At 38.7% G+C, this 16600-nt stretch overlaps 2 long non-coding RNA genes across 3 annotated transcripts; both read left to right on the top strand.

Annotated features, from left to right (window-relative positions):
* Window positions 1–3843: 3843 nt before the first annotated feature.
* Window positions 3844–6349, top strand: LOC113467688. Its single transcript, XR_003391667.1, has 2 exons — window positions 3844–4101; window positions 6119–6349. It is a non-coding gene; the product is annotated as an uncharacterized LOC113467688 (long non-coding RNA).
* An 8042-nt stretch (window positions 6350–14391) lies between these two features.
* On the top strand, window positions 14392–16333 carry LOC113467692. 2 transcript variants are annotated; one of them, XR_003391672.1, is made up of 2 exons: window positions 14392–14648; window positions 16103–16333. It is a non-coding gene; the product is annotated as an uncharacterized LOC113467692 (long non-coding RNA). The 2 variants fall into 2 exon arrangements; XR_003391671.1 differs by having other exon boundaries at window positions 14392–14653.
* Window positions 16334–16600: the final 267 nt, after the last annotated feature.

The raw sequence follows: 16600 nt of genomic DNA, 5'->3' as shown, positions 1-16600 counted from the left end.
CAAACCACCACAACCCACCACAACCACCACAATCCACCACAACCACCACACACCACCAACAACACAACAACAACAACAACAACAACAACAACAACCACCAACCACACCACACAACAACAACAACAACAACAACAACAACAACAAACAACAACAACCCACAACCACAACCACAAACCACAACACAACCACAACCACAACCACAACCACAACCACAACCACAACCACAGACCACAACACACACACACAACAACAACAACAACAACAACAACAACAACAACAACAACACACAACAACACAACAACAACAACAACTACAACCACAACCACAACAAACAACAACAACAACAACAACAACAACAACAACAACAACAACAACAACAACAACAACAACAACAACAACAACAACAACAACAACCCGCAACCGCAACAAGACAACAACAACAACAACAACAACAACAACAACAACAACAACAACAACAACAACAACAACAAACAACAACAACAACAACAAGCAACAACAACAACAACAACGCAACCGCAACAAGAACGAACACAAAAGTGAAAACACAGTCATCTACAGTTGTAGATGATGGTAAGTAAACGAAAACTAAATGTCCCAATGTATTAAAACATGAGTTGTGATCAGAAATTAGAGCATTTTATCGCCAGCTTTACAGCTTTAGCCATTTGTGCGATTGCAAGACAGGACTAGCAATATTTTGACTATAAGCCCCAAAATCCATACCAAAACCCCCCAAATGAGAGTATGAAAAAGAGCTACAGAGATGGCGAAACACTTTGCGGCGTTTTCAGCCAATAAAGCGGACGACCGCCGGCGGGGTCACGTGAAACTGGCAAGCTAAAAGGGAAATAATGAGTAGTTTTGGATGGCACCAACACCACCAACCCACCAACACCCACCAACACCAACGCAAGCACCACCAACACCACGCGAGAGACAACACCACCACACCAACAACACCCAACACCAGACAACAACCAACGACCACCACCAACACACCACCACCAACAACACCAAGCACCAACAACACCAGAAACAACACATCGCACTGTTGTGTGTGTTGGTGTTGGGTAATAAGAATCTTTGGTTTGATGTTGGGGTGTGTACTCTTGACGTATAGTTGCGTCTGGTGACTAAAGTGCTATGTGTGAATATTGAGATCATGCTTTAGAAAAGGGGGTGAGTGTATATCGCCGCCCGAGTGCTTATAGAACGTACAATGTGAAAAATATAGGCCAAGTTGCCTAAATCTTCAGAGAATAGTGGTGCGTGGTGCCGATAAAGAGTGTGATGATCAGGGTAAAGGATCAGAAAATTAAGGCCAAGTCTGCATTCCCAGTTTTTCGTGCCTTATGAATCTTAATTCCTTCAACCTTCTCTCAGTTTCAACTTGGCTATGTTTTCTCTTCGGATTTCACGAAATAAATAATTAAACGTGAAATCCGAAGAGAAAACATAGCCAAGTTGAAACTGAGAGAAGGTTGAAGGAATTAAGATTCATAAGGCACGAAAAACTGGGACTGCAGGCTTGGCCTTTATTTTCTGATCTCACCACTTTTATAGGCCGACATTTTTGGATAGGAACTTGGCCTTTTTTTCACATTTGTGTTTTTGTGGGGGTACATATCACACTCAATGGTAACTTTAAGGTATCTTGTATCTTCACTGAAGTTACACGGTACTACTCGTATCTTACCTTCAGTGTTCCCTAACTACCATAGAGACTGATTAAAAATCTCGATAAGAATATCGAATCTTGGATCAATAAAGATAAATCAATGGAGAAGATTAAACGGTAGATTAAAGTGAGGGTAGATGAAGCGATGACCAATGGATGAGTCATGAGGGCATCACGTGAGGAATTCCTGATGACGTAGAGCTAGGATCTAATGTCCTGTGGAGACATCTTGGGATGCTGCTAGAATTAACCTGCGGACGCAAGGACAAGGGCCGGGGACGCCTTGGTATCCTGCGTTAGTAGAAAGGACTCTGTGAGTTACAAGTGTTGAAATTTCAATGAACGATGATAAAATCGCATGCTTTTGTAAGTATCAAATGACATCCGAACCTGATCCCTCCCGCTTACCTGAAGGTCGTAAAGTGCACCTTAACCATAACATTTCCCTGATTAAAGATAAAAAGAACGCGTTATCAGAATATCCTCCAGCGGCTCAACAAAGGAAGATTTTAACAAAAGACCCCCTGGAAGCCCCGGAGTCAAAGACCCATTCAATAATATCCACCGGATCCGAGGGTTAAGAGGTCGTAAAGTGCACCTTAACCATAACATTTCCCTGATTAAAGATAAAAAGAACGCGTTATCAGAATATCCTCCAGCGGCTCAACAAAGAAGATTTTAACAAAAAACCCCCTGGAAGCCCCGGAGTCAAAGACCCATTCAATACCATCCACCGGATCCGAGGGTTAAGATTCTTTCTAAAAACGGAAGTTGAAAGAGGCCAATAGTCAGCCGAGAGAATCATAAACCGGTCTGGTGCTAGTCACTATATGCTAGCTGTAGGTCATACTCGAGTTACTTTGATCGTTACAGAGTTACCTTGGTTGATTCTCATCAGATCAGTTGGTTTGGTTTGGTTCAGTTCAGTTGGTTCCGAGCTAGGATCGCGTACACTGCTGTGTCTCTCGTTGAATGGTTTGTTTTGTACGAGTTGATGGTGATTTTTAGTTTTTTTTTTTTACCTTCCTTTCTTATTTTCTTTGAAAATAACAGTTTTGTTATTTAGTTTGTCAATTCACATGTCAATGTTGTTAAGAAGTTAAATAATAAGTTGCATAAATTTCCATTAGTTTTATATTTTGTTATCTTTCCGCAGAAAAGTATTCACTATTTCAAAGTGCAACGGATTCTGTGTTCTGTGTTGTATCCGCATACGCGTCACCCAATGCTTTTTTATATCTATGAGAATTTTGTAGTGAAAGTACGTGTGTACATGAAAGTTTGAAAGTTGTCTAGGAATTTGCGAACAAGATCGTTAGTCTAGGCAGCTACTGATGTTAGGTTAACCTTTTTCGTACTCTCTATTTATGTTTTGAAACAAGTGGTGTAAAGCTTTGAGCTTGTTCATGAATGCTACAGGTTAGTTGTAAAGTTCCTCAGAAAAGTAGCCTGTTGCATTTTCAACAATCCGACCTTGACCTCAGTTGACCTTTTCTAAAAGGAATTGCACCAGAATCCTGAATAGACAAATATTATTGCTCTCTAATGATGCAGTTTTGCTTGTCTGCGCTAATGACATTAGAAAAGTAGCCTGTTGCATTTTCAACAATCCGACCTTGACCTCAGTTGACCTTTTCTAAAAGGAATTGCACCAGAATCCTGAATAGATAAATCTTATTGCTCTCTAATGATGCAGTTTTGCTTGTCTGCGCTAATGACATTGATGAAAGATGAAAGAAATCTCCCGGTTTAAAACAATTGAACAATACCTTACCACTGTGCGGTAATGACTCTGCTAAAAAATAACAATGCAGTCAGACCGCGTTAAGTCATTGCTGAAGAAAATTTCTTCCTAAGAAATAGCTGATTATGTATCAGGTGTTTCGGTGATTATAGGTTCTTGTGTTCTTGCTCATTTTAAAAGTTCGTGGGTGTGCTCCATTGGCTCACACATCTCACATGCTAAAAATGCATCGCATATATAGGGGTTTTGTAGGGCAATTTTGTCACCGAGCTAATTCTGTAAACTTGTAAAGAAATGAGCTCACTAAAAATGCATCGCATATAGGTATAGGGGTTTTGTAGGGCAATTTTGTCACCGAGCTAATTCTGTAAACTTGTAAAGAAATGAGCTCGGGACTTTTTACCTGATAACGGGAAGTGTAGTGTGGCGTCTCTACGGGTAAATCGACTTGGGGTTTACGGATAAACGGACTTGTGTAAAATTGTAAATTTTAGCGTCGACTGTGGCATCGACAGTGCGCCAGGCCATGTTCCAGTGAGCACGCCTGTGAACCTTTACACGAACCGATTCGGCGGGTTTTTCTCACCTTCGTAGATCGTGTTCCTCTGAAGATATTTAATTTTAACAAATCAGGGAACATACTTATCTCAACATCAAGGTATTCTATTCAGTAAATTCCAATAGAAAGAATTTTAGATTTGTCTTTTCTTGTAGCGTAAAAAAATTCGAAACCTTCAAAAAAGAACCTGTTGACCTGTAAAGTTGTAAACTCATTCAAAAGATCTGCAAACACCCTCGTTGTAAATCCCAACAAAATAAATGTTTTGGAAGTCCCGTCTCGTACGTTAGTAAATAAAAGGTTCCCAATTCATTCAAAATACGAGGAATAGAGAAATAGATTACAACACATTCCTCATTGAATGGGAACTGCCGGACCTTTTGTTCTCTAGGGGGAGAGGAGAAGAGCAGGTTGTGTTATTTTTAGGAGCCTTTCGGTGTAATTTATGACTTATTTCCTTTTTTGCCACAGGGAAATAATTTAATTGCTTTCAATGGGTGTAGGGGCATGGAAGGTGTAGAGCGGTTGGGTGTAGAGAGGCTAGGTAGTACACTTGAAATATAAGTGGCATAAATGTCACTACCGATGTCGTTATAGGTGCGGGGGATCGCTTGATGACCTAATAGTCAAGGACTGGAGGAGTATAATATCTTATGACACTTATGACGTCACTTTATGACTTTTTATAGTTGTAGCCCATAACTTTGAAGAAACACACAAAAAGTACATGATGTCAGATGGAAATTTTATCATCATAGAGATAGAGCGGGTTCCGCTGTAACAATTTGTTTTGTACAGAATACTGCAGAAGTACCCATGAATCTTCAGATAGTCTCCAATTTGCTAAATAAAGGTCTACGACCTATGACATTTTACGACAGTAATTTATGTCGCACGTCGGCGTCGTAGACATGTTATTCAAGTCCAGTAATTGTCCATCTTGAACCAATCACATTTTATTTTCAGTCGAGTCGGTAGAATCGTTTTGCTTTAATGCTAATCTAATTAAACAGAAAGCACTTTTCTCTAGTCAGAACTAGAAGTCTAACATAATACCTACCTATAGGTACCTCTCACATCATGTGGTCCTCTGGAGAAATTGTCCATCTTGAACCAATCACATTTTATTTTCAGTCGAGTCGGTAGAATCGTTTTGCTTTAATGCTAATCTAATTAAACAGAAAGAACTTTTCTCTAGTCAGAACTAGAAGTCTAACATAATACCTACCTATAGGTACCTCTCACATCATGTGGTCCTCTGGAGTGTCGTGCAGTTTTATGAAAGTTCAGACCAACTTACCTCAGAATTACCTTTGGCTATCTCTTAACTCTCTGGTTTCGTGCATTAATTTGTAAAGGTGATTGTTGCTCAGCATATTATCTGCAATTCAATTCAATTTATAATCTCCTGGTGAACTCTCTGGTTTCGTGCATTAATTTGTAAAGGTGATTGTTGCTCAGCATATTATCTGCAATTCAATTCAATTTATAATCTCCTGGTGCTTTGTCCAGTGAAAGTAAATCCGCTTAATGGTCGGGCATTAGTCAACTTGCAAATTAATTACGGTCTTTGCAACTTTTGTGACAGGACTGTAGGACGTGTTTGCATCTAAAGATTTGTGTTGCAATGGAACACTTGTAGGAGTTCTCTCGAATCCATTGATTTCTAAATGCAAGTTGAAGTTAGTGGTTTGACTTCGTCTGACGAAATAGGTAAAAATATAGATGAAAACGAGTTGTGTTGAGTCTAAAGATTTGTGTTGCAATGGAACACTTGTAGGAGTTCTCTCGAATCCATTGATTTCTAAATGCAAGTTGAAGTTAGTGGTTTGACTTAGTCTGACGAAATAGGTAAAAATGTAGATGAAAACGAGTTGTGTTGAGTGTTTTCATTGCTGCTTAATGAATTATGATGAAGTGAAGTGACAGACGAGACGTTGCATATTTTATGCAATCGACTCCAGAGCCAGACTCATTGAAACTTTTTTTCCATACAATTCTCATTTAGAGCGCGCGGCGAGAACCTATAAAATATTTTAAATGTTTGTCATTTTTGGGTCCTAACAGTAGAATCCACCTACAGAATCTCCTAATTTTATTATTTTTATTTTACCAGTTTTTAGTATTGTTTATCGTCATCTTAAACAATACACAAAAGAACGTATGAATTCTAGATGAGGTAAAAATTTACCTGTAACACAAACTAATCACAACTATGAATGAACAAATAATCTGAAGTGACAAAAGTGATAGTGAATAATCTAGTGCTAGTGAAGTGATGTTTACTACAAACAGGACGCTAAGTGCCACCAAACTTCAGTTCAACAATAATGTCATGGATCACACGAGTATGAACATCCTAGGTAAGTAATCTTCTTCTTTTCCTTTACCATATCCCGCTTATGCGGGGTCGGTTTTCATGTCAGTCTTTTCCAGTCAGCTCGGTTTTAAGTTTGCTCTCGGGTCATTTACACAGTTTCTCCATTGCTTCTTTGGTCTTCCTCTCTTCTTTTTTAGTCCGTCCTTCCTTTATAATTACAATAGTAATAAAAAGGTATAAGGGACGGACTATTGTTTTCGCTTCGGTGTCTGTCAGTCTGTCTGTCGGTCGGTCGGTCGGTCGGTCGGTCTGTCCCCATAGAAGGACTTATCCAAACCTAGTCGACCTATAGGTGCATTTTATTTAACATCTAACCGCTAACCTCAGCGCGGTTCATTCAAGGTCACTACCTCCCCTCACATGGAAGTGTGTTTATGACGTGAGGGGCGTTAACCACTTTTAGGTTTACGTTTCCCCTCTTGCCATACTAAACCAAGCTCTCGACTGCGGTTAAGAGTCGCCATTTTTTCTCGGTTTAGAGACGCCATTTTTTTTCTCGGTTTAGAGACGCCATTCGTTGAGTGTTTTCATTGCTGCTTAATGAATTATGATGAAGTGAAGTGACAGACGAGACGTTGCATATTTTATGCAATCGACTCCAGACTCGTTGGAACTTTTTTTCCATACAATTCTCATTTAGAGCGCGCGGCGAGAACCTATAAATAGCATGAACTTTGCAAGTTAAGTCGGCTATAAAAACTCCAGTCAAGTGAGAAACGCTCTTGAACCAGAACAACCGTTTCCCCGTGCTTAATTTACCTTTGCCAGAATAAATTCAAAACTTTTGTTTCTGAACCCGGGCGTACGTGACCGAAATGGTAATTAGCAGTTTAGTTCTACTTGAAGTGCATTAGGAGAGGTTCAGCTTTCCAGATAACATTAAATTTGCACTACAATAGAGCACGGGTATTTAGGCAGAAGCAGGAGAGTCTTCAGGATGACACGAGAGGGCTTTTCCATTATGAGGCAAATCAGGACCAGTTTCAGCCAGTGGTCACAATATCCTTTGAATCGTGGGATTTCATATAGAACCCATTAAGTTCAATTTATAACATTAAATTTGCACTACAATAGAGCACGGGTATTTAGGCAGAAGCAGGAGAGTCTTCAGGATGACACGAGAGGGCTTTTCCATTTTGAGGCACATCAGGACCAGTTTCAACCAGTGGTCACAATATCCTTTGAATCGTGGGATTTCATATAAAACCCGCATTGAATTCAATTTATGTTCAATCGGTAGGCGCTTCGAACTCTTGACGTTCGCGCGCCTCCCGGCACGCTTGATAGAGGACCATTTAAAATTGGGAAATATTGTGCAATAAATTCCGGACTCTCAATCTTATCTTACTGGAATCTCTTATCATCATGTGATTGCCATCAGGGTATTTATGATTGGTCCTGAATTCCTGATGCATGTGTGTTGTCTACATACCGACGAAAATTGCGTATTAGAACTAGTCATGATTTCAAATGATAACAATTCATCAAAATAATTACTTATCATTCATTGGAATCAGAAGAGTTGTTATATGTTTAGAAAACAGGGTACATAATAGATTCCGTCCGAAAAGTTTTGCCGATACCCCGATCAGCTATAAGCAAAGATCTTTTTTTTTAGTCCTTTGAGATTTGAAACATCCAGAACATTGGATTTTAGATTGGCTTCCTCCGATCTGATCATGTAGCAAAGACACACCCTTGTTTTAGGGCCCCTTTGATACGTTTGTTTTTCATACCCTGTAAAATTATAATGATATTCGCCATAAAATTCAGAGGTAATTAGTTCTGTTGTTGATTATTACACAAACAAACAAAAAATATTGCTGAGGAAGTCTTCACTAGGGACTTACGCAAACAAAGTGTTGTTTATATTATGATGTTTGTAAATTAAAATAATTACTTTGTATCTTGAACTTCGTATGTAGGTACCCTTCCCTTTTCTTGCCTTTTTAATTATCTCTCCTTGCATTTTCCTCATCACATTATCTCTGTTTCAAGTTTCTCTCGTTTTTTTCAAGCCTTTTTTCTCATTATCTTTGGCCTGTTTTCTCTCATCCTATTGTGCTCTTCACCATATCTGATTTCCCTTAATATCCTTTTGTGTTCTTTAGAAAATTCTTTCTTTTCGAGTCTGTCTTTGGAACCTTTTGATCTATTTTTCTTTCCTTTTCCTTAGATTCTTTGCGCTCCATCTCTCTTAATTAAAAACCTAATCCTTTCTGAGTATTTAGGAGACACTCTTCCTTTCTACTGAAAGCTTGACGAAAACTTTGGGGAAATAAATAATTAAACGTGAAATCCGAAGAGAAAACATAGCCAAGTTGAAACTGAGAGAAGGTTGAAGGAATTAAGATTCATAAGGCACGAAAAACTGGGACTGCAGGCTTGGCCTTTATTTTCTGATCTCACCACTTTTATAGGCCGACATTTTTGGATAGGAACTTGGCCTTTTTTTCACATTTGTGTTTTTGTGGGGGTACATATCACACTCAATGGTAACTTTAAGGTATCTTGTATCTTCACTGAAGTTACACGGTACTACTCGTATCTTACCTTCAGTGTTCCCTAACTACCATAGAGACTGATTAAAAATCTCGATAAGAATATCGAATCTTGGATCAATAAAGATAAATCAATGGAGAAGATTAAACGGTAGATTAAAGTGAGGGTAGATGAAGCGATGACCAATGGATGAGTCATGAGGGCATCACGTGAGGAATTCCTGATGACGTAGAGCTAGGATCTAATGTCCTGTGGAGACATCTTGGGATGCTGCTAGAATTAACCTGCGGACGCAAGGACAAGGGCCGGGGACGCCTTGGTATCCTGCGTTAGTAGAAAGGACTCTGTGAGTTACAAGTGTTGAAATTTCAATGAACGATGATAAAATCGCATGCTTTTGTAAGTATCAAATGACATCCGAACCTGATCCCTCCCGCTTACCTGAAGGTCGTAAAGTGCACCTTAACCATAACATTTCCCTGATTAAAGATAAAAAGAACGCGTTATCAGAATATCCTCCAGCGGCTCAACAAAGAAGATTTTAACAAAAAACCCCCTGGAAGCCCCGGAGTCAAAGACCCATTCAATACCATCCACCGGATCCGAGGGTTAAGATTCTTTCTAAAAACGGAAGTTGAAAGAGGCCAATAGTCAGCCGAGAGAATCATAAACCGGTCTGGTGCTAGTCACTATATGCTAGCTGTAGGTCATACTCGAGTTACTTTGATCGTTACAGAGTTACCTTGGTTGATTCTCATCAGATCAGTTGGTTTGGTTTGGTTCAGTTGGTTCCGAGCTAGGATCGCGTACACTGCTGTGTCTCTCGTTGAATGGTTTGTTTTGTACGAGTTGATGGAGATTTTTAGTTTCTTTACCTTCCTTTCTTATTTTCTTTGAAAATAACAGTTTTGTTATTTAGTTTGTCAATTCAGATGTCAATGTTGTTAAGAAGTTAAATAATAAGTTACATAAATTTCCATTAGTTTTATATTTTGTTATCTTTCCGCATTTAAATAGACTTATTCATCAATCACTCTTTTATCAGAAATGAGCAAAAAAAAACCCCCCTAATGATTTTTATGTGAATATGTGCGGAATGGAAAATGCGCGTCACCCTCCCTTTTGTCCAGTTTTACGCTAGTCTGTTAGGTGAGGGTATTAGTCACTATTAGGTGAAGTCGGTCACAAAGGTGATCTATGTATTGTTGTGATTTTTGGTGTAAAAAATATTTCAAATGTTTGTCATTTTTGGGTCCTAACAGTAGAATCCACCTACAGAATCTCCTAATTTTATTATTTTTATTTTACCAGTTTTTAGTTTTGTTTACCGTCATCTTAAACAATACACAAAAGAACGTATGAATTCTAGATGAGGTAAAAATTTACCTGTAACACAAACTAATCACAACTATGAATGAACAAATAATCTGAAGTGACAAAAGTGATAGTGAATAATCTAGTGCTAGTGAAGTGATGTTTACTACAAACAGGACGCTAAGTGCCACCAAACTTCAGTTCAACAATAATGTCATGGATCACACGAGTATGAACATCCTAGGTAAGTAATCTTCTTCTTTTCCTTTACCATATCCCGCTTATGCGGGGTCGGTTTTCATGTCAGTCTTTTCCAGTCAGCTCGGTTTTAAGTTTGCTCTCGGGTCATTTACACAGTTTCTCCATTGCTTCTTTGGTCTTCCTCTCTTCTTTTTTAGTCCGTCCTTCCTTTATAATTACAATAGTAATAAAAAGGTATAAGGGACGGACTATTGTTTTCGCTTCGGTGTCTGTCAGTCTGTCTGTCGGTCGGTCGCTTACCTTTTGCTTTGAAAAAAATCCCGCCAACAACAAAAATTATTTAAATATGCGAACAGCTGAATTTTTATCAAGAGCTTCCCATCTTCTCTACTAGACAGCGCCAGTGCTGCCAATCTTTGATATCAGCTGATTATCCCCACTACGAGATTTTTATCCCCACTCTCGAATTTTCGGTTCTTGGGTTAGATGTTAAATAAAATACACCAAGACATTTCTCTTGGCTTTTAGTATGTAATAGGTTTTATCTTGAAAGTTGCCCAATATTCAAAACATTTATTTCGCAACAATTGCGCATTTGTTGGGAAACAATTATTCCCAGTGTGTACTTGGGCTTTACACATGAGAAAACGTCCGCAAAACTGTCTCCAAATATCAGGCCTGACGAACATGCAAACACTGACAACTGTCAGCGTGTTGTGTCGTCAGACACTCCAGTGGCACTTTAGTAACTGCACTAGTCACTTGTGAATAGAAACTAGTGAGTGTTTTCCCAGTGAGTGCAACTGACGTGCATCGAGTGAGTGCAATATACCTAGGTCTGCACAGAGTGCAATATACCAATGTAGGTCTACAGTCTACATTGTTGTAGTGCAGTATAGGTTTTCCCAGTGAGTGCAACTGACGTGCATCGAGTGAGTGCAATATACCTAGGTCTGCACAGAGTGCAATATACCAATGTAGGTCTACATCATTGTAGTGCAGTATACCAATATAGGACTGCATTACTGCATTCCGCGATGAATCCGTATGTCTATTATTGTGAATCTATCGACTGAATCTGTGATCTGTGTAGCAACTAATAGGTGGTGCTGTGCTAAGGTGAATCATCTTCTATTCATCTCATCATTATCATAGAGCACCGGGACTTTTTACTTGATAACGGGAAGTGTAGTGTGGCGTCTTTACGGGTAAATCGACTTGGGGTTTACGGATAAACGGACTTGTGTAAATTTTAGCGTCGACTGTGGCATCGACAGTGCGCCAGGCCATGTTCCAGTGAGCACGCCTGTGTACCTTTACACGAAACCGATTCGGTAGGTTTTTCTCACCTTCGTAGATCGTGTTCCTCTGAAGATATTTAATTTTAACAAATCAGGGACACATACTTATCTCTACATCAAGGTGTTCTAAAGAAAAACGTTTTTCTGTTGAAACGTCATTGATCAGAGCATTCAAAGCCTGGGGTGTTTTGGAAAAACTGTCGCTTCGATGGGTGACAGTAGAATTTTCCCGTTTCCTCGAGGCAGTATAGAACAAAGGTGTTTAAAATAGCCATTCGGTAGCTCTGTTTTTTTTTCTAAGAAATACATTCGCAATATGGTCTAGGTTCTCGTTGGTAGGTAGGTACTTCCATAAGTTCTATCATAAATGTACTAGTTCTTTTGAACTGTAATATAGAAGTGGTCAAACTTTCTTGACTTGGCGGGGCGGAGCGCTACCGCGCTCCTTAATTATGGACCAGATGGTCGGGTCCATAATTCCATTCTGGTCCAGATCTCATGCTGTTCTTCACAGACATTTTGTTTTGGTTATCTGTTATTTCCTTTGAACCTGATGTCTCCATTACTTCCGTTAGGACCTTGCACCGCACCGTTCCGTTATATCCTTGTGGTCATCTTGCAAACGTTTTCCACGAAATGCAGACGATTCAAATTCGGACCCCCATGGTGTGTGAGATGCTGTCATAAACACTTTCGGAGAATCTCAAATTGGACTCAAATGAAAATGAGAATAAGGACTAGAAGGAGAATAATAGGGATGGAAGAAATGGAGAATGCAGAAGAGAAAGCACTGGTAACTTCTGCTCTGGTAAAAATGCTCTGCACATAAATCTAAATCTGTTTGGAAAAAAAGAGGAATTCCCCAGAAAGTTGGAATAATTTTTACACGCAGAGATTTTTTTCTCTCTCGTTTTTTCTGTGAACTCTGAACTAGAGTATAATTTCTCTTTTAATAAGACGAGCATTTTTCACCTTTCATTTCCCCAAGCCCCTGACAGTCGGGTTCTTTTTGACAGGTTTGCGTGTATGACTGTTGGAGGATGTGAATAACGGTGTAAAATCTGTAAAGGGTTAAGCGAATGGTTTTACTGAGTCCTAGTTCGTAGAACTTACAGTTGAAAAAAATGGTGCCAGTTTTTCACTTTTCAATAGAGTATTTTCCTTTCAAGAGATTTAATAGAGGGAATTATAATGATATTCGCCATAAAATTCAGAGGTAATTAGTTCTGTTGTTGATTATTACACAAACAAACAAAAAATATTGCTGAGGAAGCCTTCACTAGGGACTTACGCAAACAAAGTGTTGTATATATTATGATGTTGGTAAATTAAAATATCATTATAATGATATTCGCCATAAAATTCAGAGGTAATTAGTTCTGTTGTTGATTATTACACAAACAAACAAAAAATATTGCTGAGGAAGTCTTCACTAGGGACTTACGCAAACAAAGTGTTGTTTATATTATGATGTTTGTAAATTAAAATAATTACTTTGTATCTTGAACTTCGTATGTAGGTACCCTTCCCTTTTCTTGCCTTTTTAATTATCTCTCCTTGCATTTTCCTCATCACATTACTTTGTATCTTGAACTTCGTATGTAGGTACCCTTCCCTTTTCTTGCCTTTTTAATTATCTCTCCTTGCATTTTCCTCATCACATTAGGTATCTCTGTTTCAAGTTTCTCTCGTTTTTTTCAAGCCTTTTTTCTCATTATCTTTGGCCTGTTTTCTCTCATCCTATTGTGCTCTTCACCATATCTGATTTCCCTTAATATCCTTTTGTGTTCTTTAGAAAATTCTTTCTTTTCGAGTCTGTCTTTGGAACCTTTTGATCTATTTTTCTTTCCTTTTCCTTAGATTCTTTGCGCTCCATCTCTCTTAATTAAAAACCTAATCCTTTCTGAGTATTTAGGAGACACTCTTCCTTTCTACTGAAAGCTTGACGAAAACTTTGGGGAGAAATGGAGCTCTGTGCTCTCAACCTATTGACATCACCAGGTTAACCAATAATGTTACAGTCCATTATTGCTGATATACCTCCGACTTCTGATCCACCGAGCTCTCTAAGGGTTAAGAAAAGTAATAATGAGGTACTTAAACCATTGTCATTGTCAAGAGAGGAGTTATAACTATAGAACATGGGTTTTTATTACCTTATTATTATGTGAGCAAAATCAGTACAATTATTCCAGCCAGGGGCCATGGTTGGGAGGATAGAAGATAGAAGTCCATATTTTTATCAAGGCTTTCAGATCGATGGTTTTAACCTTTTTTCTACAGTACTTATTAAAAGTTAGTGTAATTTTATTGTAATGTAATGCTTCTTCAGACTCTTCAGAGAACTAGGCAAGAGTGCGAAAGTGAATAGATACCCACCAGCCACATTTTCATCAGAAACATAGGTCAACAATCCCCAGAAATGTTTTTGCAACCATCCAGCAACTTTTTCCTCTCCAGAGACATTTCTCTTGACTTTTAGTATGTAATAGGTTTTATCTTGAAAGTTGCCCAATATTCAAAACATTTATTTCGCAACAATTGCGAAACTGTTCGGAAACAAATGTTCCCAGTGTGTACTTTACACATGAGAAAACGTCCGCAAAATTGTCTCCAAATATCAGGCCTGACGAACATGCAAACACTGACAACTGTCAGCGTGTTGTGTCGTCAGACACTCCAGTACTCCAGTGGCACTTTAGTAACTGCACTAGTCACTTGTGAATAGAAACTAGTGAGTGTTTTCCCAGTGAGTGCAACTGACGTGCATTGAGTGAGTGCAATATACTTAGGTCTGCATAGAGTGCAATATACCAATGTAGGTCCACATTATTGTAGTGCAGTATACCAATATAGGACTGCATTACTGCATTCCGCGATGAATCCGTATGTCTATTATTGTGAATCTATCGACTGAATCTGTGTAGCAACTAATAGGTGGTGCTGTGGTAAGGTGAATCATCTTCTATTCATCTCATCATTATCATAGAGCACCGGGACTTTTTAATTGCTGAAGAAAATTTCTTCCTAAGAAATAGCTGATTATGTATCAGGTGTTTCGGTGATTATAGGTTCTTGTGTTCTTGCTCATTTTCAAAGTTCGTGGGTGTGCTCCATTGGCTCACACATCTCACATGCTAAAAATGCATCGCATATAGGTATAGGGGTTTTGTAGGGCAATTTTGTCACCGAGCTAATTCTGTAAACTTGTAAAGAAATGAGCTCAACTCGTTTCAAAACATAACTTGAGATATATGACAGTGAAAGAGGGAGGGTAATAGAGGGCAGTTTATACGGTGGAGTGCAGGTAAAATGCAGCACCGTTTTGACCGTTTTATGAACGGTGGAGGAGAGATAGGGAATCTAGGATATACTGGGTGGACCAGAGAACTGTGACTGTGTGAGTCACATATCTGAACAGAGAGCAGGAAGAAAATGAGAAGAGGGAGGAAGAAGAAAATACAAAAGCTGAACTATCCATTATCCAACTCTTGGGTCTGGGTTCAGATTTATGTTCTTTGTTGGACTTTGAGCATGCTCCGGGACTATGGCCGAACAGTCTCCGAGTATGAGTATACTCAGAAGTTAACGTATCTAGACCTTTTAGACCCAGGCCTAAAGGGCTCAAAGGGCACTAAAGAACCTGTACAAGAGACGGGCCTGCCCATACATAAACTTTGGATGTGGAGCACATTCACCAACACTCCAACACATAGTTTAGAAAGCCACAGTAATGGGTTACCTATGCAATAAAAAGTGGAAATTTGATTAATTTGGTCAAATGTGCCTGTAGACCATTAGGCCTATTAATTTGACAAATTACAAATCCAATAAAACACGGAATGCAAAATGTTCCCAATAATTCCCACATATTATTGCGGGAGCATTGTTATTTTTAACAGGGCAACATTGACTTTGGGTTTATTTTATGCGTCATAATTATAGGGTGTTTTGTTTCTTATCACTTATCAGGTGGTTAGTGTCATGCCTTTATTTAATATGTGGGTCACTGTCGCCACTGTGTGTTTTGTCTATAATTTATCAAAGGTTTTTTTTTTTTTTGATATTATCGCGTTAAATACGAGTCTATATTTATTAAATAGACTTATTCATCAATCACTCTTTTATCAGAAATGAGCAAAAAAAAAAAAAAAACCCCTAATGATTTTTATGTGAATATGTGCGGAATGGAATATGTGCGTCACCCTCCCTTTTGTCCAGTTTTACGCTAGTCTGTTAGGTGAAGGTATTAGTCACTATTAGGTGAAGTCGGTCACAAAGGTGATCTAGGCATTGTTGTGATTTTTGGTGTAAAAAATATTTTAAATGTTTGTCATTTTTGGGTCCTAACAGTAGAATCCACCTACAGAATCTCCTAATTTTATTATTTTTATTTTACCAGTTTTTAGTATTGTTTATCGTCATCTTAAACAATACACAAAAGAACGTATGAATTCTAGATGAGGTAAAAATTTACCTGTAACACAAACTAATCACAACTATGAATGAACAAATAATCTGAAGTGACAAAAGTGATAGTGAATAATCTAGTGCTAGTGAAGTGATGTTTACTACAAACAGGACGCTAAGTGCCACCAAACTTCAGTTCAACAATAATGTCATGGATCACACGAGTATGAACATCCTAGGTAAGTAATCTTCTTCTTTTCCTTTACCATATCCCGCTTATGCGGGGTCGGTTTTCATGTCAGTCTTTTCCAGTCAGCTCGGTTTTAAGTTTGCTCTCGGGTCATTTACACAGTTTCTCCATTGCTTCTTTGGTCTTCCTCTCTTCTTTTTTAGTCCGTCCTTCCTTTATAATTACAATAGTAATAAAAAGGTATAAGGGACGGACTATTGTTTTCGCTTCGGTGTCTGTCAGTCTGTCTGTCGGTCGGTC

This window comes from Diaphorina citri, unplaced genomic scaffold, assembly GCF_000475195.1.
Source record: "Diaphorina citri unplaced genomic scaffold, Diaci psyllid genome assembly version 1.1 scaffold525, whole genome shotgun sequence".
NCBI lineage: Eukaryota > Metazoa > Arthropoda > Insecta > Hemiptera > Psyllidae > Diaphorina > Diaphorina citri.
The sequence above is the reverse complement of the archived record's forward strand: the minus strand, read 5'-3'. Positions and strand labels throughout refer to the sequence as shown.